The sequence below is a fragment of the Protopterus annectens genome, chromosome 16.part0 (assembly GCF_019279795.1).
Source record: "Protopterus annectens isolate FY-2018-M chromosome 16.part0, PAN1.0, whole genome shotgun sequence".
Lineage (NCBI taxonomy): Eukaryota > Metazoa > Chordata > Ceratodontiformes > Protopteridae > Protopterus > Protopterus annectens.
In genome coordinates, this window is record NC_056750.1 from 165115642 (window position 1) to 165140528 (window position 24887).

Below are 24887 nucleotides of genomic sequence, written 5' to 3' on the forward strand. Positions count from 1 at the left end.
GGCAGAAAAGGTAAGACAGGCCAAGGTAAGTGGGGGGGGGGGTTCACAGGACTCTTTAGCCGGACCACACACAGGCCAGACAGCCCCAAGGGGATCATTGCCAGTGGACTTATTAGCCCGGCAATGGCTCCTTGGCAGATTGTAAGGCGGTCAGAGGAATTTAGAATGTCATAACAAGAAATCTTGTGATGTAAGCATGATTATAGGAGGGGCCGGACATCGCCAGTGCTGTCTGTTGTTCTGTAGTGTTTATGGCATTGCTAAGAGATAAATAAATAAAGGGCCTCCTTGACATTCCTGCCTTGTGCACATGTCCAGCAACTGGTTTTAGCAAAGGAAATTGGCAATAATTGGCAATAAACACATGGTTGTGGCCATGTAATCCACCTGCTGCTTCTGTGTTTTATTTAATGCAACAATGATTGTTGCAAGCGGTAACAAGAATGGTAAATATGATGGCACTGTTGAGATGATTTCTGCGAGCTGATATTATTATGCTGTTTAATGATAAGTGATGTGAAATATTTTCAAAACTGGAGCCGAGGGGAAACAAGTGCTATGAAAATAATTCCAATGAAGCTGATTATAAGGTAAAACATGATTGACTGTACGTTGGTGCATTATGGAATTAAGGGTAAGCTAGGCAGTGGTGAACAATGTGGTACTATTTAGTAATGGAAGGTAGAGCTGTACCAATCTTGGACAAATTATTGATGTGTAGAATCTTAATGGGTTATCCATGAAACAGAAAATTTAATTCATTTGAAAGTCCTAGGTTTGCAAAAACAAAAAAAGGTATGTGTGTGTGAATGGCTACAACTTAAACTGATAAAGTGTCAGTGCAGATAAATAGGAAAGAATGCAGCCTGGTGCCAAACATCCACTAGGTGCCACGTATAAGTTTGCTTGTTACACCATTTTAAAGAACTGTCCCACTATTGTCCCCCTTCACAAAAGTGAAAATAATGGGCAGGATGCAGTTAAAGGCTGTGAGGCAGACAATGTTTAGAAATAGCCATGTTAAACTTTATATACAAATAATATGCAGTTTGACTTGGTCTTTAAAATGTGCTGAGCTTACAATGGGAGCTTTACAGATTATTGGTAACCTCACCAGCTAAATCCATCAGTGAGAACTAAGTGAGCTGAATACAGTTTCTTCACAACTAATCACTGTAGAGACTACCCGTAAGTTTCGATTATTTTTCAGGAAACATTATAAATACCTAACAGACGATTCAAAGTCCATAGCAATTGGCATACTGTGTGGAAAAGTTTCTGGGACACACACAAATAAGTGACCAAAAACCAGGAATAAAAGTAACCAGCAAACACAAATCCAACAGACGAGGCCAGGAACACCAGCTGCACGATCAAACTTTTATTTACCACAAAGTGTAAGCGCTTTCATTTGGTACCTGTGACCAAACTTCATCAGACAATTAAAACAAGTAACCCGCTTACTTATATACATAGGTATTGAGCCCAATAAATTGATCAACCAATGGTTAACATAACTGGTGAATAGAATAATTGCATATTTAAGTATTAACAATGAAATACCAAAAAGCATCAACCAGTCTCCTAACAAAAGTTTGAACCATAAAGAATTAAGAATATTATTATTTCAAAATAAAATTAAAAACAACCATAAAAGTTTGTTATAAAACAAATTAATTGTTTTAAACCAAGTAAGTATTGTTTAAAAATAGAACAAAAACAATGCTCGTACTTAACACAAAAAAAAATTCATTGAGAATCTAATCAAAATGCTTCTTTGTCATACCTAGGCTTACCTAATTACTTTAAATTACTATTAAGTACAATAAAGAAGTATATACAAAAGGGAAGTTAGGTTTGTACATTACCTAGTCACCTGTCAAATACTTTTAATTTTAGTTTGCTAGTAATTACACAAATAAAATAAATAAATAAATAAAATAAAGGCACCACCACCAAATCCATGTAGCAGGCCTCTACCCATTTCAGAATCAGGGTCCAATAAAGCAGCTGTCATACCATACTACAGCTAAATGGTACAGAAGTCCCAAACCCATGTGACAAGTTTCTTATTTCATATATAAACTCAAAATACATGGCAGGATTTCCCAAACACTGTTACCTACTAATGCTGCACCCTAAACTCATCTTAAATTTCTATATATTAACATAAATAATGCATAATCATAAACTGCACACTTATAATGTAATCCACAGGGTGAGGATATATTTATCAGTAAAAATTAATATTTTATTTTGCTTAAAATAAAGTATAAATAAAGTAAAATAATTACTAAACGTATCTGTTCTTTCAGCAGTGGCTAGGCCTTAAAAGCATGAGAATGTTTTTTTTATTGTCTGGTGACTGTTGCTTTCAGTAAATATTTCAACAGCCTGCATTCTGTAAACACAGTGAGTCATTGCCCAACCGCCTGAAAAAGCAGACACACCAATTTGAAAGAATGCAACTACTGTACATAAAAAAACAGAATTTCTGAAAAGAAAATGAGGCACCATGTACTCTCAATGACACTGAACTGAGGTATCCTCCCTAATGGACCCCTTGGCATTAATGACTGAGTGCCCATAAGGCCAATCATGTACAACTACTCATTCTTTAGTACACAATCAGCGTATCCTGTGTAGGCGGGGTTTTCTAGCCAGAGGTGCACTGATTTCTGCACACACAGAATACAAAAGAGAAAATGACCTTCATGTATCCTTTTAAGAAAAAAAAAGAGCTGTATATAAAACTGATTTTCTTCTTTGCATGCTGATAGAATTTCCTGTGATAATATCTTGATTCTGAGTGCTGAAGATTCAATGTTCTTTTGAAATGCTGAACAGAAACACAGTGCTTTTTTCTTGGATACTTGCTGTTCCTGTGGATGTGTTCAAGCTTGAGCTGTAAGAGGATTTTTAAGTGTAACTGCTGACAGAGTGCACTGCAAGAACCTTGGTTTTGAGAAAGCTTACCAGAGATGTATACCTGGTGTTCAGTCAGACAGATGCTGCCTACAGTTTGTTCTGTTGTTTAAGTTCAACAGTTATACCAAGATTGCTGTGTCATTACAGGTTTCTCATTATTTGTTTTAAATATTAGTAACCAAATGTAGTACTCAGCATGATGACAAGCCAAGATTTCAATGTTCACAGCTTCTTTGTGTACCTTGTGCCAACAGGATGCTGTATACAAAGTGTATTTGATAACAGTTGGAGGAGTATGCCCCTTTTCAGTACAAGCCAAAATCTTTCACTGCTGCTATGCTTACATATGACAGAGTTTGAGCTGCTCTAGTTATGATAAAATATTTATTTTTGTAGGTATCCTTGGGTCATTCACTGATTTAAGATTCTGTCAAGATAACTTAGATTTTGGATTTCTTTACAGGCATTTGCCATAACTGAAGATTGGCCTACGGCTGGTGAGAAAGGGAAAAAAAATGTCACTTTTAGACAGATGCCCCATACTTTTCATGTATACTTTTTATAGACACCAGGCATACTGATATTATAACCTTTAAAAAGATACCCTCAAAAGATGGTACCAGAGTATGAATATAGGTGGTTATCTTAATTTCTGGTGTACTAAGAACAATTTATTGATTGATTGGTGTTAACCAAGATAGTCTGACTGGGCAGTATTCCCCCTTCTCAAAGGCCCAGGGAGAAAAGCACCACAGATACAACTGTTGAATCTTTCAAAAGAAAGTATATAGTTCCAGCTATCAAATGTGTTGTGGGCTTTTTAATCACACGTGTTATGCAAGATGGACATCCTAAGTCAAGGTAATTCTTTATTGTCTTTTCATCTTCTGAGTAAACCTTTTCAGCCTTAAATGTTCATATACACTAAACAGTGTTTTCATAATTTATGTCTTACTGCCAAAAAGTATTCCAAAACTCTAAATAAAATAACGGCAGATGATACACCTGCTTACTTAACCCTTGTCTTACAGAAACCCGTGTATTGGCTCACTTCTAACGTGATAGCAGGTAAGGTTACTGAAAACCAAATATCAAATCTTTGACTTGCTTCTAAGTATATAAGCCTTCCCAAACTATAATTCAAATGAAAATGTGTACTTTTCTGTTTGGCAACTGCTAGACAGAGCAGTATGACTAAACCAAAGTTTCTGATTAACGCCGAAATAAGCAAGAATGCTTAGACGATATTAAAATATGTAATGTTCTGGCACATTTCTAAGAAAGTGGGGCTGCAGCTGAAGTCCAACAGACAGATCAGTGGCACCTACTGCCCTCAATTTGACTGCATCGCTCTACTTCTGGTTTCTGTTTCTAGTACTTTTACACTTAACATGCTGTAAGGTATTACAAATGCAGTTTCACAGTAACTTCTTCTTTCCTAACTTAATACCAGAGCGTTCTAGAGACGGTAAAAGAGTCTTGGATATCACGCCGACAAAACACAAACAGTATGTGATCGGTAGAATAAGTACTACTTATAGATGTTTAGTAGGTAACACCGAATTAGCACAACACCGTATAACCTGAGGTAAACGTATTTTCTACTGATAGTTTTTCAAAAAATGCAGTAAAATCGCAATGGTGTAAGGTGTGTACGGCTGTTACTAGAGTTATATGCTAGTCTTTGTCCTGCTGAAAACTCGACTTTTGGTACATTTCGTCTGCTTACTTTACAAACGACACATGTACATAAACCAATCTTAGAGGATGGTATCTACCTTGAAGGGTTTAAAAATAAAACGCGCTTTCCGCTTTTCTAGGAACAAAATAAACTTTATAGAGAAAACCCATTTTTAATTAAAGGAATACTCCTTTAGGGTCCCCTTGATGTCTTTCCTTTGCAATTGACAGACCCCAAGTCCTATCCAAATTCTCCAAGTGTTGGCATCGGCCAATGGCTTGAGTAAGAAGGCGGGTTTATTATATGTTTGTACACGGCTCGAGAAGGCTGCTTTCTTTGCCAAGGTGTGCACGCGAGCGAGCCGTTGTTGGGGGAAGGGAGGAATCAGTACACGGCGTTGTTTACGTACTCAAAAATAAAGAAATGCGCTTCACAAATTTGTGTTTGCAGTTAAAATAAGAACAATATCAGCAAATGCAGAGGAAAAAGTAAAAAATCGTGTATACGCATATAATCTCAGTAAATAACGATTAAGTTGTAGTGGTGTTTGTTGTTTTATGTAAAGGTGATATAACGCACTAACGAAATGCCGCAGTCAAAAGTGGCGGTGTTAATCTTGGGAATCAGTACTATTAGTGAACAGTGTGGACTGGCACCAGGTAGGACTTGCCTAGCCTGTGGATCCTTAAAAGCCTATCCATCCCTTCGTTCCCTTGAAGTTTTAAGCCCTTGTAATTTAATAACCCAGGGCTGCGTAGAGCATCAAGTGTACCTCATTACGAGGAACGTACCTCATTTGGGGTCTTAAAAAGTTCATGTTCCTCGAAGTTCCACATTGAAAGGATCTGCAGCACATTCAGTGTTAGGAATTTTTTGAAGTGAAATCCAAGGTAAATAAAAATTACTCATATTCATTCATTAAAAGATCTTCTTTATAAGTTTGTCTTTCGGCTTTTAGGGGTCGCCACAGCGGAACTCCGGTCCGCTAATGATTGGCAGTAGAGTTTTACGTGCTGGCTTGCCTGGCCTAACGCACAACCTTCAACGAAGGAACGCCCATTCACGCATGTCGCCACACAGAAGACGCTCTAACTGAGAATCGAACGGGCAATGTCTAACTGTGAGGCGACAACTCTACCGCAGCACCACCACCGCATCTTACCAGCATATTTTAACCATGCTATGACTTTCCTAGCTGAAGTTGTTAGTAAGCCATTAGTATGTGTTCCACATTTTGCCCATTTGTTCCACATTATGAGCATAGCCGATTTTAGGCACCAGCGAACCCTGTTCCCTGGGCCCCCCCCCCCAGCAAGTTATCTTATCACATCTGTAAAACCAACAAAAGCTAGTGCAGCAGTCTTGCCTAGTTAATAAACTATGAGGGTAATAACTCTTATTTATATCTCCTTTAAAATTCAAAGATATTTCTGGTTGTAGTAACGGTGTTTTGTCAAGTAACAGGCATCAGAATGCCATTAAATATTTTACTACTGACATAGTGGCTTAGTTAAACCCTGCTTTTGGACATTTTCTCCACTAAAACTAACTACATAGCCAGCTTTTAGTCCCTGCAAAACCATGGCTGCAGGGGGCCCCCTTAATCATATTTGTCTGTGTGGGGGCCCCACAAAAGCTTCTGTTTGGGGAAAAATGCATTAATTTCCTAATTATGCTCTTTAACATGAACAGGGCTGTGATATGACCCTGTTAGGATGAAGATGATAATGAACATGAACAATATAAGCACTAGAGGGATCAGCAGCCCAGAGTGACTTACCTCAGTGCAAACTTTGGATTTTAAGAAGAGCTGATGCTTCCGATCATCAGGGATAGTTTCTCTTTCAGGTAGTTTTATAACTAATGCCAGAACACCAGATACTATAACTCAATTTCTTTGCTTAAGAATTCAGTACAATCCCAAAAATAATAGAATAAATGCTCAGAATCATAAATATATTTAAATATTTCTCTAATTCACTTAAAAAGTTAATAGAATAACGTATTTTGCATCAACATCTATTTTTGGACAATAAGTATAAAACTCAGATGTCTGGATTAATTGACTGTTTGTAATCCTGAATGATTTACCAGTAAATCAGACTTTTTACGAAGGATAAAACAAAAGTATGAACAAAATCAGGGAAAGTCTGTGAAAGTAGGGACAGTGACAAGTATGCATTACTCTTCAATGAGATAAATCTTACCCCTTCTGCTGTTTGACGACTGCTAAACAGCAGTGACTAATCTGGTGTGGCAGTATCAATGTTGCACAAGGCATTTCTGTTTGCTGAAATAAGTACATAACTATTACTGCTGTGGCTTATGCATGTTAGTGTGTGTGTGTTTGTGGTTTGGTGTGTGTGTGTAGGTATGTGTTTGTGGTTTGGTGTGTGTGTCTGTGTGTGTATGTAAAAAAACATCACTAATTTTTATCCGTGCATGCACCCAGTAATGCCAGGACACAGACATTATTCTTCTGTGTATCAGTAAAAGATGTACCTAACAAGTAATTATATTTCGAAAGTAAGACATAACATATATCACAGAACATTCAGACACTTAGATATTCTTGGAGTCTGGTTGCCCCCATTCACCAGACTGTCTAAATGGATAATGGGGACTCCCTTTATCATCCTTGACTCTGTGGGGGCCCCCACCAAAGCTGTTGCTTGTTGGAGAAAAATGTATCAATTTTCTGAATACGCTGTTTAACCTGAATGGTGCTGAGATATGACCCTTTTAGGATAAAGCTAATAATAGCCTCTGTTTACAACCACACCCATTCTAAAACCAGCCCTGCTCAAATGTGTGTGTGTACATAAAGTTGATACGGGTTATCAGGGGCTAGAGATTGTGTGGATATTACATCTTTAATTTTCATCACAGTCAAACCTTAGAGGTGCGCACATTAAGTCATTATAGCTTGTGTTTGAGCCAAGGTCAGTGTTTCTCACAGACCTCAGAGGTGTACAAAGAAGGTTACTATAGCTTGTGTAAGAGAGGTGTACTGTCTAGGAGCAACAGATTTGAATATTACTGAAATCATTCTCACAATCACGTACTAGGCACATATACATGTGGCTAGCTTTGACGGCTGGGGTGAAGAACATGCTATGTATATGTATATCATCAGTCACTTGAAATATATGACAAAGGCAATTTAAATCTCTGCTTTCATCCCAGTCTAACACCAGAGGGATGCTTAGGCAGTGACTTGTCTTTTTTAGAGGGTTAGGGAGGTAGGCAGTATTTCCAGATAAGACTTAAATATTCTCACAACTACTGGCTTGTTAGTTTACTCTAAGCTACAATTTTGTCCGCTTTGAAAATTAAGCCTTAGGCACAAATTATGCATTGAAAGAAAAAAATAAGACTGACATTCTTTTTTTCTTCATAATTTTTATTTAGGCAACCATTAGAGTAAAATGTTGAGAAAATGCTCTAAAATGCATCCCAGACCATCTGTAAACCTGTTGAGTTATTTCCTAAATGGTTATTACTGGGCTGTCTTGTTCAGGAAAGGTGTGTTGAATGATGCAAGGAAAACTAAAGCTGAACCACAACAGTGAATTTCTTTCCTTAATCATAATTTCTGTTCAAGCTATTATTGGATGAAAAGGTTGTGTAAAATGCACTTCAGAGCATGTAGAAAGTTATGGCTTCTTGAAAAAGCTTAGAGTAAGGCAAAATGTGAGGAAAGGAAGAAAAAAGTAACGTGGATGGTATGGGGTGCCCAAAAGAAGAAGGATTCAGAGGTGAGGACTGGAGGGTGTGTGTGTGTGGGGGGGGTGTTGAAATGTAGGTCCAGTCATCATTTCACTTTAAGTCCAGACCTGTACATAGACTTGTTGCAATGTATCACTGTTGCAACTAAGTGCCAGTAACTCTAACTGCCCCTTTGTTAGACAGCTCAACATAGTGAAAGTGTGATACATAGGCCTGTTGTAATGTGAAAGCTTGTAGCTGCAGGTCTGTCTGTGGATATTACTCCTAAAAGTTTGCAGCATGAAATAAAGGGTTGCTTAGTATGGATGGCATTGTTAGGATGATACTTATACTGGAAGTGCCTAGGGGGCCCCCAACTTGACATTTGCTGGGGGCCCCCAAAATGCTAACACCGGCTCTGAATTTATGAGGACTACTGTTCCTTATTTTGGAGAAGGAAGGTTGAGAACTATGCATTTACATGTTTACCCCTAACCATAAGGGACAAGGGTGTTAAACCAGGGGTGAGTTTGCGGTTCCCCCTCCATTTCTCAAGATGACGTTTGAATGTAATAAGGAAAGTGCTTTATGTGGAAAGGAAAACCGTTCCAAAAAGTGGCCTTTTTTACACATCTGCCTCAACAGTGTGTTTTATTTATGTTGTACAACAGATTCTGTTGTCTCGAGTGGGCGTTTTCATTACCACTTACGAGAAAGTTGGGTCTGTTGAGGCTCAGTAGTCAAAGCAGCGATCGCTTTTCCGTAACCTGTATGATACCGAGGGACAAAGCTTTGAGGCTGTAGGGTAGTTTTTAATGATTTAGGCTCTTGATTTTCTTGGTGTGGAAGCACTGTGGTCATTCAGGTTGTGTCAAGTGTTTGGAAAAGTGCATAACAATGGGGCCGTTATATTCAATTATCAGACTAATAAGTACTGAATACAGTAGAATGATTGCATCCCTGGACGTACATGGTATACCCATACTAATAAGCCATTCAGTGAAAAAGGACGTTTTTACAGTAGTGAAAACAAGGTGATCAAAGGATAGTTTTTATCCATATAGCTTCTGTGCTCCCTAATTACCAAATCAATTTTATTGGTGTATTGTTGATGTGATAGTTATAGGGGTGTATTCATTGCCAAAGAAGACTGTTGGTGTGTAGTTTTAGTCTATAGTTATGACACTATCGATTTGTTTAGTAAAGACCATCTTGGAGGATCTTGTTGTCCTTTGTAAACTTTCTGACGCACCAAGTTTGCAAACATCTGCAGACTTGGTCAGCCATAAACCCTTAAAAATTAGCTTTGGCTTTCAAGAAGTAATTGCCGAAGAGGAGTGACCGAAGCACTGAACCCTGGAGTATATCTCTAGTGACAGGTCTTTTTGAGGAGTTAAAGCCACCTACTCCCAATTTCCAGGGTTCTGTTTGTGAGCCAGTTTGCAATCCAGTGTGTTAGATAGTGACTAACATTTAGTTGAGTTGGCTAAATAGAGCTGAGTTGGCCTAGTGGTATATTGCACTGAAGTGTAGTTCAAAGGGTCCTGAGTTTAATACTTGGCAGGGGTGTATTTTTTATTTATGGATGGCACAGTGGTGCAGCGGTAGTGTTGTCGCCTTACAGCAAGAGGTTGTCCAGTTCGATTCTCAGCTGGGGTGCCTTCTGTGTGGAGTCTGCATGTCCTCCCTGTGTTCATGTGGGTTCCTTCCGGGTGCTCCGGTTTCTTCCCACTTTACAAAGACATGCGTCTGGAGCATTTCTCCCCGGGCCTCTGTTGAAAATTGGCTTTGTTGCAAGTTGGACTTTCCTGATTAACAGATGTTAAATAAATAAGTAAAAAATAAAAGCTGGGAAGAGTCTATGAAAAGTACCTGAGTGTGAGTGGTGTTAGACTCCTTTGTGAGGGTCTAGATATTTGGTGCGTACTGTTTTCCCTCATCCATTGCTCTCTATAGCCTTACAGATGAGGCTGGTCATACTTATGGGGCTGTAATTACCCATGTCCATTGGCACCCCACTTTTGTGCAAGGGGGGTTGACTTTTGCAGTTCACCATCCATCTGGCACAAAGCCTGATATTGAATAGTGTCTGTTGGGGGTTTGACAGGTGTTGTTTCAGGCTGGCTAGCAGGAAATCTGGTATTTTATCTGGTCCCATAGAAAAAGTGTTCATTGACCTTGAAAAGTGCTTTGAGGACTTGTTCCTGGAAGATTTGAGGGGGGAAGTAAATGTGGGTATGTGATCTAAGAATGTTGGGGTAGAGAGAGGTGATGAAATTAGAGTTAAATTTATTGCACTAGTAGATTGGCCATGTCCTTAGGTTCTGAGTATGTAATATCATTTATTATTAGCTGTACACAGTAATGGACATTGTTTCTGAGGCTTCTAACGTAGTTAAATAATGGCTTTATTGTTGTCTTTTGCCCAAGTGGCTATTTTTATCTTGTGTCTAGCTTTGGCTGATTCGATCTGGGAACAGATTGACTAGGACTTCAGGATCCATGCATGTAATACCGTTCAGTATTAGCTCTGTGCAGTGCTGAACATTGTGTCTGAGATTTTTAACATAGTTAAAGAAGGTGTTGTGGTCTTTTGCTTCAGTGGCTAAGATTTGTAACATAGTTAAAGAAGGTATTATGGTTGTCTTTTGCTTCAGTGGCTATTTTTACCTCATCCCTAGCTTTGTCTGATTTGAGTAGGGACCAGAGTCCTTTATTAAGTTTAGCAAGAATGTTTTTGGACATCTTGAAGGTAATATTTATTATTGCGTGCAATGATTTTTTTTTCTTTTATTATAAAGTCTGTTTATATATGTGTTCTACCATAGCTGTTTAGTTTTAAATTTGCCATTGTATTTAGTTCAGAGAGGACAGATACATGTACACAGCTATTCACATGTGCATAGAGTTTGGCAGTAAAGGATTTCAAATATGCAGTGGGGCCATCAGATTGGAGAGGGATACTGAATTTATCCAGGTCATCACTCAAGTTATCTGAATACTGAGATATTTGGAGATGCTTCTGAATTCAGTCTTATAGTGAACTTGACTGAATTATCATCTGATTTGATTGTTGAGGAAGTTACAGTTGGTGGGGAACAGAGCTGTCCCATATTGCTGAAGACCAAAACCAGGATTTTTTCTCACCCAGTTGGACTGCTGACTAACTGGTCCTGAGAGTTTATATTTATGAAGTCCAGAAATCTGCTAGTGTACATGTTAGGCGATGCATAAGTCTCTTATATGGTGGATGGTTAGTTGAAGTCCTCTAGGAGAACGGTGTTTAGTCTAATACATACTATTCAGGTAGGACGTGTGGGTCAAGGGAGGCATAGAGGTGGACCTATAGTTAGCGATGATATGATAAGGGATTTTGTTAAAGGTAAGTGGGATATAGAGGAGTTCCAGTTTGTTATCCTGTGTTATGTGCCTGGAGGTGAGACTTTGTTTTGTGAATATAGAGAAACCGCCACCTTTAGTGCCTTCGTTTAATACAGTGGGCCTGAATGTGTGGTAGATGTTCAAACCCTACACTAATGGGGTGCACTCAATGGTCTTGTGCCACATATCCATGACGATGCATATATATTTGCATTCTGGGGTAAGCAGTTTTTGTAGGGAGTGGAGTTTTTTGTTAAGGCCCCTAGCATTATGCAGTAATGTCTTTATGTTATCTAGATTCTGTTTTGTTATGCTGGAAGCTTTTGAAGACTGGCGTTGCCTAAAAAAGGCACTGTATGGATGGAGAAGGTTTTTAGCCAGTATACAAAAGATTGAGAAGAGAGATACATGCCAACCCTGGCAAAGCATTTAAGACTGTCTACCCTCTCTTTCCAGGCTGGTATATATTGGATTCCCTCTTAAGTGACTCTAAAAGCTAAGCCTATTATTTTAACCAGTAACCTTTTTGTTCATATTGCAGCAACATTCTCTGTGATGGTAAAATGCTTCTCAAGGATTGGTTCAAACCTGTCTCTGTCATAAATTCAACTCCATCATGTTTCTATTCATGTAGTCCAAGGAGATAGTTTTCAAGCTGTTTATTCACATGTTCACTATGACTGCATCATATGTGTACTTGTGGTACAAGGACTTGAGGGCATGTGTGATGTGGTGAATCCTGGCAGCTGATAGGCAACTATCCATAACCGTCTCCTTACTGAGCTTGTTGAGTGGTGCATCAGTGTGTCTCACTATGACATCATCTATGACTAAGAAATTGGATTGTGTAGGGATTTGTCTTATGGGTTTTGAGTTGAGTCACTGTGAGTGTTAGATGCATGTTTCATGGTGGATGCTGCTTGAGCTGAGTTTACAAGGTGGCTGAGGGTACTTGTTTCTTAGGTTACAATTAGGAAGTCCTTGTGGTTTAGGTAGGTTACTTTTAAGAGCCCCAGCATGTGTTGTGTAGATCTGTATGACTGGTTTGTATTGTGTGTGATAGGTGTAGTGAGATGTGTGTTACTGACCACCTGGTTATTGTAGTAGCTTTATGTGAGGGCTTTGTCTCCAGTAACATTGCATAACTGCTTGTTTCATACTGTTATTGCAGACTGACTGTCTTGCCCAATAAGGTCATAAAAGATGCTGAGGGCCAGAACCTTTCCAGGGTTTTACTCTTAGGCTTTTTTTTTTTGCAAGATAGTCCATATCTGGGCAGTTGTGTGCTGTGAAAAGCATGAAAAATTTCAAATCTCTTCTGAAAATTTGAACAAAAAAATTTTCTAAATTTTTCTAATGTGTTATATGGTGAATCCTGGCAGCTGATAGGCAACTTATCATAACCATCTTGTTACTGAGCCTGCTGAGTGGTGCATCAATGTATCTCACTGATATTCCTCACAAAGCTGTTACATTACTATTAAACATGAATATTAGAAGTATCACTAACGGGCGGCCGTGGTGGTGCCGCGGTTAGCTTTGCCGCCTCACAGCAAGAGGTTCTCCGGTTCGATCCTCGGCTGGGGTGCTTTCTTTGTGGATTCCATGTCCTCCCTGTGGTCAAGTGGGTTTCTTCTGGGTGCTCCGGTTTCCTCACACATCCCAAAGACATGCTGTAGGTAGATTGTACACTCTAAATTGGCCCTAGGCATGAGTGCGTGCATGTGTGTGCCTTCTGTGGAAGGTTGGGTGCCGGGCTGGCAACTCGACACTATAAAAAACTCCACTGCCAATTATAAGCAGACAGGTGATCCACTGTGGCAACCTCTAACCAGGAAAAGCTGAAAGAAGAAGGTTAGAAGTATCATTAACAAAGTCCATGAGTTACATGCCAGCCTGTCTCTGTAGTCACCTGATATCGTACTGATTACTGAAACATGGTTAAACCCAATGTCACCAGTAATGATATTATCCCCTCCAAGTTGTCTAGGCAGAATAGGCAAAAGAGGCAGTGACGTAGCCTTACTCTTTAAAAATCACTTTTCCCTAGAAGCTTTAAAATCAAATCACCCCCAACTTTGATAATGCTGAAGTGATATTTACCAAGCTTAACATTAACTCAGAAAACACATATAAACATAATCGGAACTTGTATCCAGCTAGGGACAACATCCACACATTAGAAAACATATTGAACTGGATCACAAAAATCACTACCTCAGGAAGCAATAATCATGGGTGATTTTAATATTGACTGTTCAAACTGCAATTCCCAAAACCCCACTATCACATCAACCTCTATGGCTTTACCCAACTGATACACACCCTCACTAGGATTGACAAGTCATCCAATAAACACTCCATTCTTGACTGGATCTTAATAAATAAACCAGCCTATTCCCCTCACTCTGTCTGTCTCCCTGCAGCCTCAGTGACCATCTCCCAACCTATCTACTTAGACATCGAATAAATCCAACAAAACAAACTATGTACAGACAAATCAGTAACAAAAAACCCCTCAACCTCGATGACTTAATAAACATCCTCAAACACTGTAACTGATCACCACTTAAACTACTCCCCCTAGAAGACACTGTAGAATATTTAAATACTACCTTTCTTTCTATCTTAAACACACAGGCTTCTCCAAGGACAATAAGAGTTAAATCTAACTTTGCCCCATGGCTAAACAAAGAAACTAGGTCACTTCTAAAAGCAAGAGACAAAGGTTCATAGGTTGGTACTAGGCTATCAGCCCTAGGGCCTATACAAGCCTAGCCATAACAATTCCCTGGCTATTTCTTCCCACATTATTTACTTTCCTGGACCCCTGTCTAGCAGGGCGACTGACGTGATCCCTGGGGTGAATTTCCTTTCTCCCATCCAATCGCCATAGCTTGGGAAAACAGTTTTAGATATTACTTATTCACTTAAAATGTTAATAGAACAGCAGATTTTGCACCAACGTGCATTTCTGAACAAACTCTAATGTGTGGCATCATTACATAATGTTATCCTCAGTGATTTACTACAAAATCAAAACATTTATCAGGGAGAGGGTAAAAATATGCAACAAAATCAAGGACATTCTGCAAAATTCTGGGCAATTAAGAGATATGAAACTCACTTAACAATGCACTTTTGAGCAAACCTACATTCCTGTTTTTAATCAGTATAGGCTGTACAAAGAGTTTTTTTTAATTAAAACTCAAAACATTATTGTGTCTCACAGTTAGTAGGGGATTAAGGTTGTGAGAAGTTGCTTCACAATTTAAAATTTGATTCCTTCAGCCTCCATTTGCCAATTGTGTGAATCTGAACAAGTTACTTAGTGCACCTAATCCGAGTCTGAAAAAGGTTATAGTGGATTGGCACTCTACCCTATCAACAAATAAGTAAGCTTCCTAGGCTACCAACCCAATAACTGGTTGGAGTACTCCTCATACCACTGTCATTTTTTTATTTTATTTGTTTGATAGTGTTAAGTAGTGAACCAATACCAGAGGACACATTTTACAGATGAACAGCATATAGATCACTGTTGCAGTAGCATAAGCTATACGAGTCCTACCCCAGGCAGACTGACTAGCTTTCTGAAGCTTAAGGGTGCCTTCCACTCTCATCAACTGTCAGGAACTCAAGGGGACAAAAACGTTCAGAGCTTTTTTACTGCCTAAGAACGCTTCTTTGGCAGGCCTCCATGGAATTATTGGTTGACTAGTGATCCTTTGTGGTTGGACAGGTAACTCCCCAGTTGAGGAAAGCCTTCCACTAACAATATTTTCCTGAGGAAAACTTGTGTTTTTTTGTCTGAAGTATTATGTTTAGATAGGAAATTGAACATTTTAGGATTGTCACTGCATTTGTAAGGAAGTTAATGTGTAAATGCTTATGTGAATTTTTTTGTGTGAAAAACTTTATTTTATTATGCAGTGTCAGTACTTATACAGTGTCAGTGGCACAACAGGTGGCACACTTACCTATGGTGCAGAAGGCTGTGGGTTCTGTTCCCACACCAGGTAGATAAATTGCTGACACTGCAGTGTAGCATAAGGGTGGTGCTGCACTCTTGAGTGAGCTGTCCTTCAAATGAGACATTAAACCAGTATCCCATATGCTTGAGTTGGTAGTAACTCAGGTGGATGTAAAAGATTCCAGGCACCTATCGAAAAGAGTAGAAGTCCTTTATTTATATACAAAAAAGAACTCTTATTTATAGTATATTTAAATATTTACAAATGTACAAATATGTATAGATATACAAATATATTTACACATATTCATAATTTTCCTTCCAATCGTACTAAATTTTTAACCCTATGAGACCCCCAAACTCCCTTTTCCATAATCATCTGATTTTACTTCATATTGTTGCTAAACTGCATTTACTGTTAAACATAATTTAATTTAATCTTTAATTCCATATCACCCATATGACATAAAATAACTTATATATTCTTTTAATACATTCTTTCATTTTATTCTTGTAATATCTGTATTTAATCATATCCATGTTTATTTTATCCACTTATTGTATATCTTTGAAATAAATCATTTTTACATAGTTTTTCCCCATAACTTTTTGTTGCTCTTTTGCATTTCAAAAACAAGTTCAGTAGTTTCTTCTTCTTGATACTATAAACATATTCTGTCATTTTTCTTTTTATACTGAATATTTTTTTTTACTGGTAATTTATCTATTACCAGTTTCCACAAAAATCTTGACATTCTACTTTCTTATAGCACCATTTGCTTCTTATTATATCTATTATATATATATATATATATATATATATATATATATATATATATATATATATATATATATATATTATATTGTATTAGCTTTAATTTTTTTTATCTGTTAATTTTCCTATGGTTTTACATAATGTGGTCATTACATTCTTATACCATATTTTTCTTTCTTTTCAATATCATCAGTTTTTATTTTCAACAAAAATATTTTGTCTTGGTAACATTTTGTTTATTCATTTATATACTCTTTTTCTCTTTTACTCTTTTTTACCATACTCCAAAATTTATCATACTTAATACTACTGATCTCTCATTTTTTCATTAATCCACTTTAACACTTTGTACAAATTTAATGAACCAGCGTATACCACTGGTTAATTAATCCTAAACCTTTCCCCTCTTTATTTACATACCTTCTTTTTTAGTTTAGAACCCTATATAAATGAAAAAATATATGCAATAATTCCTTTTCAAATACTGTTGGCAACATAAATACACTTGCTAAGTAAGCTGTTTTCCCCATCAGTAGTGGATTTGTCAAATAAACCTTTTTTTCTGAATGATAATTTATGTTTTCCAGAAAAGACAAGTTTGTTTGATTTCTCTTACTGTTTTTTTTTTCTTGTTGAATTCTACGTACACATTTATTCCCAAATGTTATACCTAGCACATAAATTTAATTAATTGTAAAATATATACCTTTATCTGCAATACATCCCATATACCTTTACTTTTCTCTTTATTTAAAGCCATCCCTATCACATCTAGACACTAATTTATGCAAATTATTACTTTTTCCCCATTTTTTGTAGTTTTTATAATGGCATCATGTGTTAAGGACAGGAATTCTTTAATCTTCAAGTGTTATAGATCTCTCCTCCTTCATTTTGTATTTTTTTCACATATCACAGTCATAACTAGTGTAAAGTATGTACAACTCATTGGGCACCCCTTACACCAGTCTTCATAGACATCTCTTGGCGTATCCAGCCATTTACAAGTATTTTTATTTTATTATTACTTAACACTGACATACATAATTTCCAGACTTTCTCACTTGTATTTTTTCATTATTACCCATAAGATTTCATGTCCAATTGTATCAAACACCTTATTAAGGTCTCCTGTCATGCTTTTTGCTTCTTTTCTATTCATAATATCATCCAAAATTTCCCTACCTATCATTAATAATTTTTGACAACTGTTCCTCTGTATATACTATCTTCCATAACATTTTCCCCTTTAGGTTTCAAATCTCTTTTGTATTATTTTCACAAAGCTGTTATAATCACTATTATTCAATACTATCGGTCTCTGTTTTTTTTAATTGTTTTCTATCTTCCTTCATCCGTATACATTTAAGTATTCCACTGCGTAATTCTTTATACATAAAGCCTTAATTTAACCAGTCATTCAAAATCTTTAAAAAATATTCTTTTCTCCAATCCCTATTCCATCTGGTCCTGCAGCCAAATCTGTATTTATTCATCCTAATACTTTATTGGGTTCATATAAAGAAATCTCCTTTTCCAACTTCTTAGTCCCTTTTTCTGTTAACTTTTTTACTTTCCATATTTTTACACTACCTTCTCTTTTTCTTTAAACATTTCTTGCACATGTTGTACTACACTATTCATAATATTTTCCTGGGTTCTTTCTATTTCTATTTCTCCTTTTTCATTTTTTTATTTCTCTCATTACACAGCCATTTTCCTTTACTAATCTTCTTTTGTAGCTCGATATTTCTTCTCTTTTTCCTTGCAAAAAATCTCCTTGCTTAAATAATAATTCTTGTATTTGTTCTTGATTTCTTCTATATAATTCTTTTTCTTTGTTAAAGTACTTTCTGTCATTATGTTCTGTGTTCTCATACTGTAAAATAATTTAAGTTCTGTACATACCCTTTTATAAGTCCATAAATTGTTGTCCCAAAGTTTTAACTCACCACATCTTATAACTTCTGACACTTTTCTTGTATTATTTCCTTTCTTTTTATATTTGCTTTTTAAATCACAGTTTAAGTCTCCTGTTATTATGATATTCATATTTATCACTGCATATTCTAAAATCTGTTGAAATAAACTTTCCCTTTCTTTACAGTTTGTGTAAGCATATGATGTTATAATCCTTTATACTTATTCTTTCCATTTTAACTCTACAATGGTTAATCTTCCTATTTTTGCTAAAGTTAAATTTAATATTTTTACTGTATTTCTGCAGAATATAGCTCTTCCAGATTATCACTGATTTCTTAGATTCCAGATAATCTTTCCTCCCTATAGTTTCTCTGTTTGTGATCTTTCTTTGTTTGTTTAAAAATTGTGTTTTCTAATATAATTATATCTACATCATGTGTATTACACCACTCCAAAATCCCTGTTCCTCTTACTATATTCTTAATACTATTGACATTTACAGAAAAATTTCTAAAATGTTTTCCCTTTTCGTTAAATTCATGGTTTCAGAGGTTTGTATCTAATTACTAGTCTAGCTGCTCTAATAGGCCCTTTTAAGTCTAGTCAATTTCCCTCCCAAAGGTGAGAATCAAACACTGTACCTTTTGTCAGTGAGACAAACACCTTAACCATTACACTAGTCCCAACAATTAGCTGTATATATTCTTTTTCATCCATTTCCTTTCTTTCTTTTGTAGTTTTCCATTTAAATTAGATTTTTCTGTCTTTTACCCCTTTACCATACATTTGCAAATAAAGAGATAGCTTTAAATAAGAAGCAGCTTTGAAAGTCCTGCTTTCATTTTAACCACCTTCCTGTTGTCTGATACTGCAAAGGATCATTAGGAGTACTTCATCAGGGATGCTGCTAGCTTTATTTTTCCTGTAAGCCATGCTGGAAATTTTAAAACTGATATTTTAAATTATTCCTTAGATAAGTTTAGGTAAGGTTATTCTGTTTGGTCTTTCTGCAGTCGAGGTACTAAAATATGCGTGATGAAAGGGAAAAGGTGATCAAAGAGTTACCCAGATTTTTCAAACTTCCTTCTTCAGAATTGTTAAAATTTTCCTTCCTCTTAACCATTTTTCAATAAGCAACTTTAGCATCAAAGAGCTGACAAAAAGGAGCTTTAAATAGTGTTAGAAAGCTCTGAAACAAAGGGTAAGCCCCTAAAAGTCAAGAACAGTGTTCTCAGTCAGCATTACTTTTTGCCTGTTCAGTATCCACCCCCTCCCCCAGCAATCTCTTCCCTTCCCTGTGGAACAAGTTTGTTATAAACTAATGGTTTTAATTGTAATCCTGCAGAGGTACATTTGGTAATGGGGATCCCTTCCTCCTTGATTCCTTCTTGCCCAGTGACCCACCTCAGAGTCTCTCTCTCTCTCTCTCTCTTCTCCCATTCCTCACCAGATGTTGGCATAGGGAGTGAAAGAACCAGTGCCTCTTTGCCACTTAGGCAAAGATTTTATTCAAGGGTTTTTTTAATGATAGCAAAAAGTGAAGGATCCTGGATGAACACCAGTATAGCATAAACAAACAAAACACCACGAATGCTTTAGCCAGGCATATAATGAATGAACCGAATCATCAGTTTAAATACTTGGTAACTAAGCAAGTAGTACCTAATTACAGGGAGGGGGTGGACTTTGAAGCTAGAGGAGCATGAGTTTTTGTGGCAATTAAGGCTCAATGCACACGCATATCCCGGACTAAATGATTACTGCTCTTTGAAATGTATTTTAAAATTAAAGTCACTTCTAAGATAAATAGGAAAAAGAACACAAGAACTTTAAAGTGTTTATTCCTATTTATATGTTTATACATCAATCAATCAATCAATATATATATATATATATATATATATATATATATATATATATATATATATATTGTTTTTATTTTATGTCAAACATGAATAATAACGATGTGTTTATGAATGAACTATGGGAAATTTATAATCACATGATTTCCTAGGGTGTGTTTGTGATGTCATGAATCAGGAAATGTATTTAAGTGCTTATTTGAATGCCTTTTATTTGTCTGAAGAAGTTCATTTTATTTATGTGAATGAAAGCGCTCACATTAAAAGTTTTTTTACATTATAACTTGGATTATTTCCAGCTACGAGGTGCCTGGATTCCTTTTTCGGATTATTTGTTTGTGGTTTATCCTTCTGAGTTTAAATCCCAAATGCCTTTTGTACCTCTGCTTTCTCCTCTGACTTTCATGGTAGAGCTAGATTTAAAGATGCCTGTCAGCATATTTCCAGTAGTAAGCAGTTCAGACATGTGGCTCAAGTAGAGCTGTTTGCCTTCTCTCAGAGCAGACAACTAAATGGATTATTTTCCAGGACTCTATGTTAACTGGCCTGGAAGGTAGATGATTTCTCACTGTCACTGACAGGAATGCTCTTATGTTCTTTCCACCTTTTCCACTCAAACACAGTTTTCCTGAATGTCCAGATGGACTCCCAAAAAATTATGATGGTGATTTCCTTTTGGCCTAGGCAACGGTGGTTCATCCATGTTTTCAGTCAGACCAAGGGCAATTGCCACAAGCTTTCCTACAGACTGGTTTTACTTACACAACACTGGGATTGACCTAAAAACTGTTCAGCTAAATACATGGATGATAACATGTTGATATCTTTTAGGCACCCTTTTTCCTGTAGATGTGCAGCAGGTACTAAAGGAAGTGAAAAACTTTCTACTAGGAAGTCATATATGTACAAGTTGTAAGATTTTGTAGTTGGTGCCAGAACAAGAACCAGGACTCTCATCAGGCCCAAACACCTCTGATTCTTGATAATTTGTATGAGTTATTGTACTCTGGCCTTTTTTATTCCTCTGTTAAGGTCTATTGTTGGCCATTTCTTCTTGTTTGCCCTTTGACCCCCCTACACATCTTTTCTGACTATACTCAAGTTAAACAGTTTTTGAAAAAAAACCTCTGCTTTGGCCGGCTTAAAAACCTCAGCTTTGGCCGGCTAAGATCTAGCTGTATTCAACTGGACGTATAAGAGAATTTAAGTACCTTTATCTGCACTTTTTTTCAAAGAATACAGTATTTAAATTGATTTAACTGTGTTGCAGGAATATATATTAACTGAACTGGAAATTTTGAGGTTGCTCTTCAGTCAGTGCTGCTGAATTTTATTGTTTGTTAGTAATTACAGGTGTGGGGGTAGCCGCATTCTTTGATTTCCTGTCCTTGCCTATCTAAGTGGTACAGTTTGAAATATTTTCTGCTTAAAAACCTCAGCTTTGGCCGGCTAAGATCTAGCTGTATTCAGCTGGACGTATAAGAGAATTTAAGTACCTTTATCTGCACTTTTTTTTTCAAAAAATACAGTATTTAAATTGATTTAACTGTGTTGCAGGAATATATATTAACTGAACTGGAAGTTTTGACTCTGCTCTTCAGTTAGTCACACCCACCCTCCCTGTTTTTGTTTTGGTGTTAATCTTAGTGGCCTTGAAACTGCCCGCCCCTCTTGTAAATTTGTGTTTGGATACTCCTTCTGGGCCCATCTCATTTGCTTACTCAACTGAGTGCAGTGGGATAATATTCTGATTTCAGGCACTCCTACTGTGTACAAAGAGAGCATCTGGGAAACAGAAGAAAAAAAAATCTAAGCTTGTTTCCTGCCTTTCCTGTTAAGTGGCATAGACTGTTTGTAGGCTTCAGAGCCCCCAAGCCCTTCTGTGTTGGAGGGTAGCCTTCTAGCTTAGTTTTTTTTTTTCTTATAACTAGCCAGTTTTCTAGTTTCAACACTAATATCAGTTTCTTTGAACTCAGCACTTGTTCAGAACTCATTGTAAGCACTACATAAGCTGCAAATTACTACAGCACTCAACTTTCCTCACTTGTCTAGCGGAAAGCAGTTTTTAGTACTTAATAAATAAGCACTTATCCAGGCATGTCTAAGGGTCAGCTTCCAGTGATTTCTCCTGTCTACCTGATGAATCTGGGCATCTTGGGGCAATGCAGCAATTGCCTCATGTACACAGACAACCCTCTCCTCCTACCACCCAACACTACAACCTGTGAGAGATGCACTTATATAGCCAAACTGGAAGCAAAGCTCTCTTCACCAAAGACTGGACTAGACAGTCAAGAGGAGAGGGTAAACACTTGCACCACACCACACTCATCACATAGTCCCTCAAAACCCACATCACCAAAACACACACATAGAAACACAAAACACACACCTACATTCGTGGAGGCTCTCAATAAAACCCTGCCCAAGCATCAGGGACATCCAAAGCATAAATGCAAGGAAACTCCACCCCCCAACACAACCCAAATGACACATAGCCCACAAACTCAGTGTGCCACTCAACCACAACCACAGCCCATAAGGCATAACAACGTATCCAGCACTCTAGTCATAGGTGACTCTATAGTCAGGCACACTGATGTTCCACTCACTAGACTAAACAAGGAGAAAGTTACTGTCAGATGCCAGGATCTGCCACATAACGCATGCACTCAGGTCACTCCACAATAAGTACAAATATGACACTGTCATTGTCCATGCTGGTGTGAATGACCTGAGACGTACCTCCCTGGACTACATGAAAAGAGACATGGAGGAGCTCTCCGATCTTGTATCCCAGACAGGTATGACCCTAACCCTGAGTAGCATCCTGCCATCACCCAGAATGATACCACAGTACAAGGACAAAATGATTGACTTCAACAATTGGCTAAGCTTCTGGTGTCATTCTAAGGGGATCCAGTATTTGTCTGCCTGGGACTTCATGATCGACAGTCCACAATGCTTTGCCAGAGATGGCCTGCACCTGTCGCCCTTAGAATTCCGGATACTGGCTAAGACTCTTGCCACCCCTATTGTGCCTTTTTTAGGCAAGGTTCAAATGACAAATTCACCACCGTAACCGGTACAAGCAAGCAAAATCTGAGCGTAATGCTACTCAATGCTAGAAGTCTAAACCTCAAAATGCACTCACTCGAGACGCTCCTTAAAATGGAGAACATTGACATCTGTGCAGTGACAGAGACCTGGTTCAAAGCTCCAGAGAGCACCCCTGCATTATCAGGCTTCAATCCATACCACACCTTTCGGCCATCTAACCCAGAAAGAAGCATTAAAGGCGGAGGCGTGTCCATATTCATTAAGGATATCCACACCTCCAGGCTAGTTGCACAGCATAATGCATCCAAGATTATCCAAGTGCAACTAACTCTGGGCAAGACCGCAATCCAAATTTTAGCTTGCTACAGACCCCCCACCATGCCCCAGGATTCACACTCCTCATTTCTTGATACACTGGAAAGTATTAGGGTACAACCCAACACCCTAATAATGGGCGATTTTAACTACCCCACCATTAACTGGGAAAACTACTCATGTACCAACTCTTTTGCTCAACGTTTTCTAGAATTCATAAATTCCAACGCCTTGGATCAACTTATTCACACCCCCACCGGGGGCAGCAATATCCTAGACCTGGTCATCACCAACATGGGAAATCGGTGTTCCACACCAGAGGTCAATTCCTCGTTGGTCAGATCCGACCAGAAGTTAATCAGCCTAGACATCCACATCCCACCCCTAGCCCCAATTAGGGAAACCATCGGAAAAAAACTTCTCAAAAGCCAACTTCACACTTCTTAAGACAGAAGTGACAAACTTCATGACACCCATGCAGGTGGACATATGACTGCCGAATCCTACACAAATGCACTTTATAAGCACTTACACGAGTGCATGGATCATGCTATCCCTAATAGAACCAAGATGTTATCCTCCAAAAAAAGGAAGCCAATCTGGTGGTCCTCTGCCATAAACAAACTCTACAACAGAAGAAAGAAACTGTTGCAAAAAAAGAGTAAAATCCCATGACTGGAGGAACTCCCTGGTCAACCTCAGTAAGAAGTTGAGATCCCTCATAAAATCCTCCAAAGCTAGTTACGAAAACAAAATTGCCACTGACTCTAAAGACAACCACAAAGCATTCTATAGCTATGTCAAGAATCTAAATGGGAACACTCAGATCTGCTCTGAGTTACAGCATAATGGCACTAAATATACAGAACCAACTGATATTGCCAACATCCTAGCAGATAGGTTCAGTGCTAACTTTACCCCCCTCTCACCCCCTAGAGGGCCCATCTCTATACCGGAAGAATGCAAAGATCCTATAATCACGGCTGCACAGGTAAAAAACACACTCTCCAAAGCCAAGAACACAGCATCCATGGGACCTGACAATATCCCAGGCTGTGTTCTACACGAACTACAGAATGAACTGGCACCCTACCTAAGTACCATGATGTTAAGTTGTCAATCTCGCCTTCATTCTTGCTGGATGGGTTCGGAGCCGATCCTCGGCTCCGACTCGGCACTTGCTTTAGCTCGAGAACTCCTTTTACCAGCTCGAGGCAACCCTATATCCCATGATGCAAGGCGGAACTACCTCAGATCTCGTTTGCCGCTTAGCTAAAGAGG

The 24887-nt window shown here is 37.9% G+C and overlaps 1 protein-coding gene across 1 annotated transcript in view; it reads left to right on the forward strand.

Annotated features, from left to right (window-relative positions):
- Window positions 1-2649: 2649 nt before the first annotated feature.
- CCHR16.PART0H14orf93 (chromosome chr16.part0 C14orf93 homolog) overlaps window positions 2650-24887 on the forward strand; it is a 670150-nt gene continuing 647912 nt past the window's right edge. Inside the window, exon 1 of the mRNA XM_044058553.1 lies at window positions 2650-2716. The gene's annotated coding sequence lies outside the window, so the exon portion shown is untranslated. The remainder of the gene's footprint in view (window positions 2717-24887) is intronic.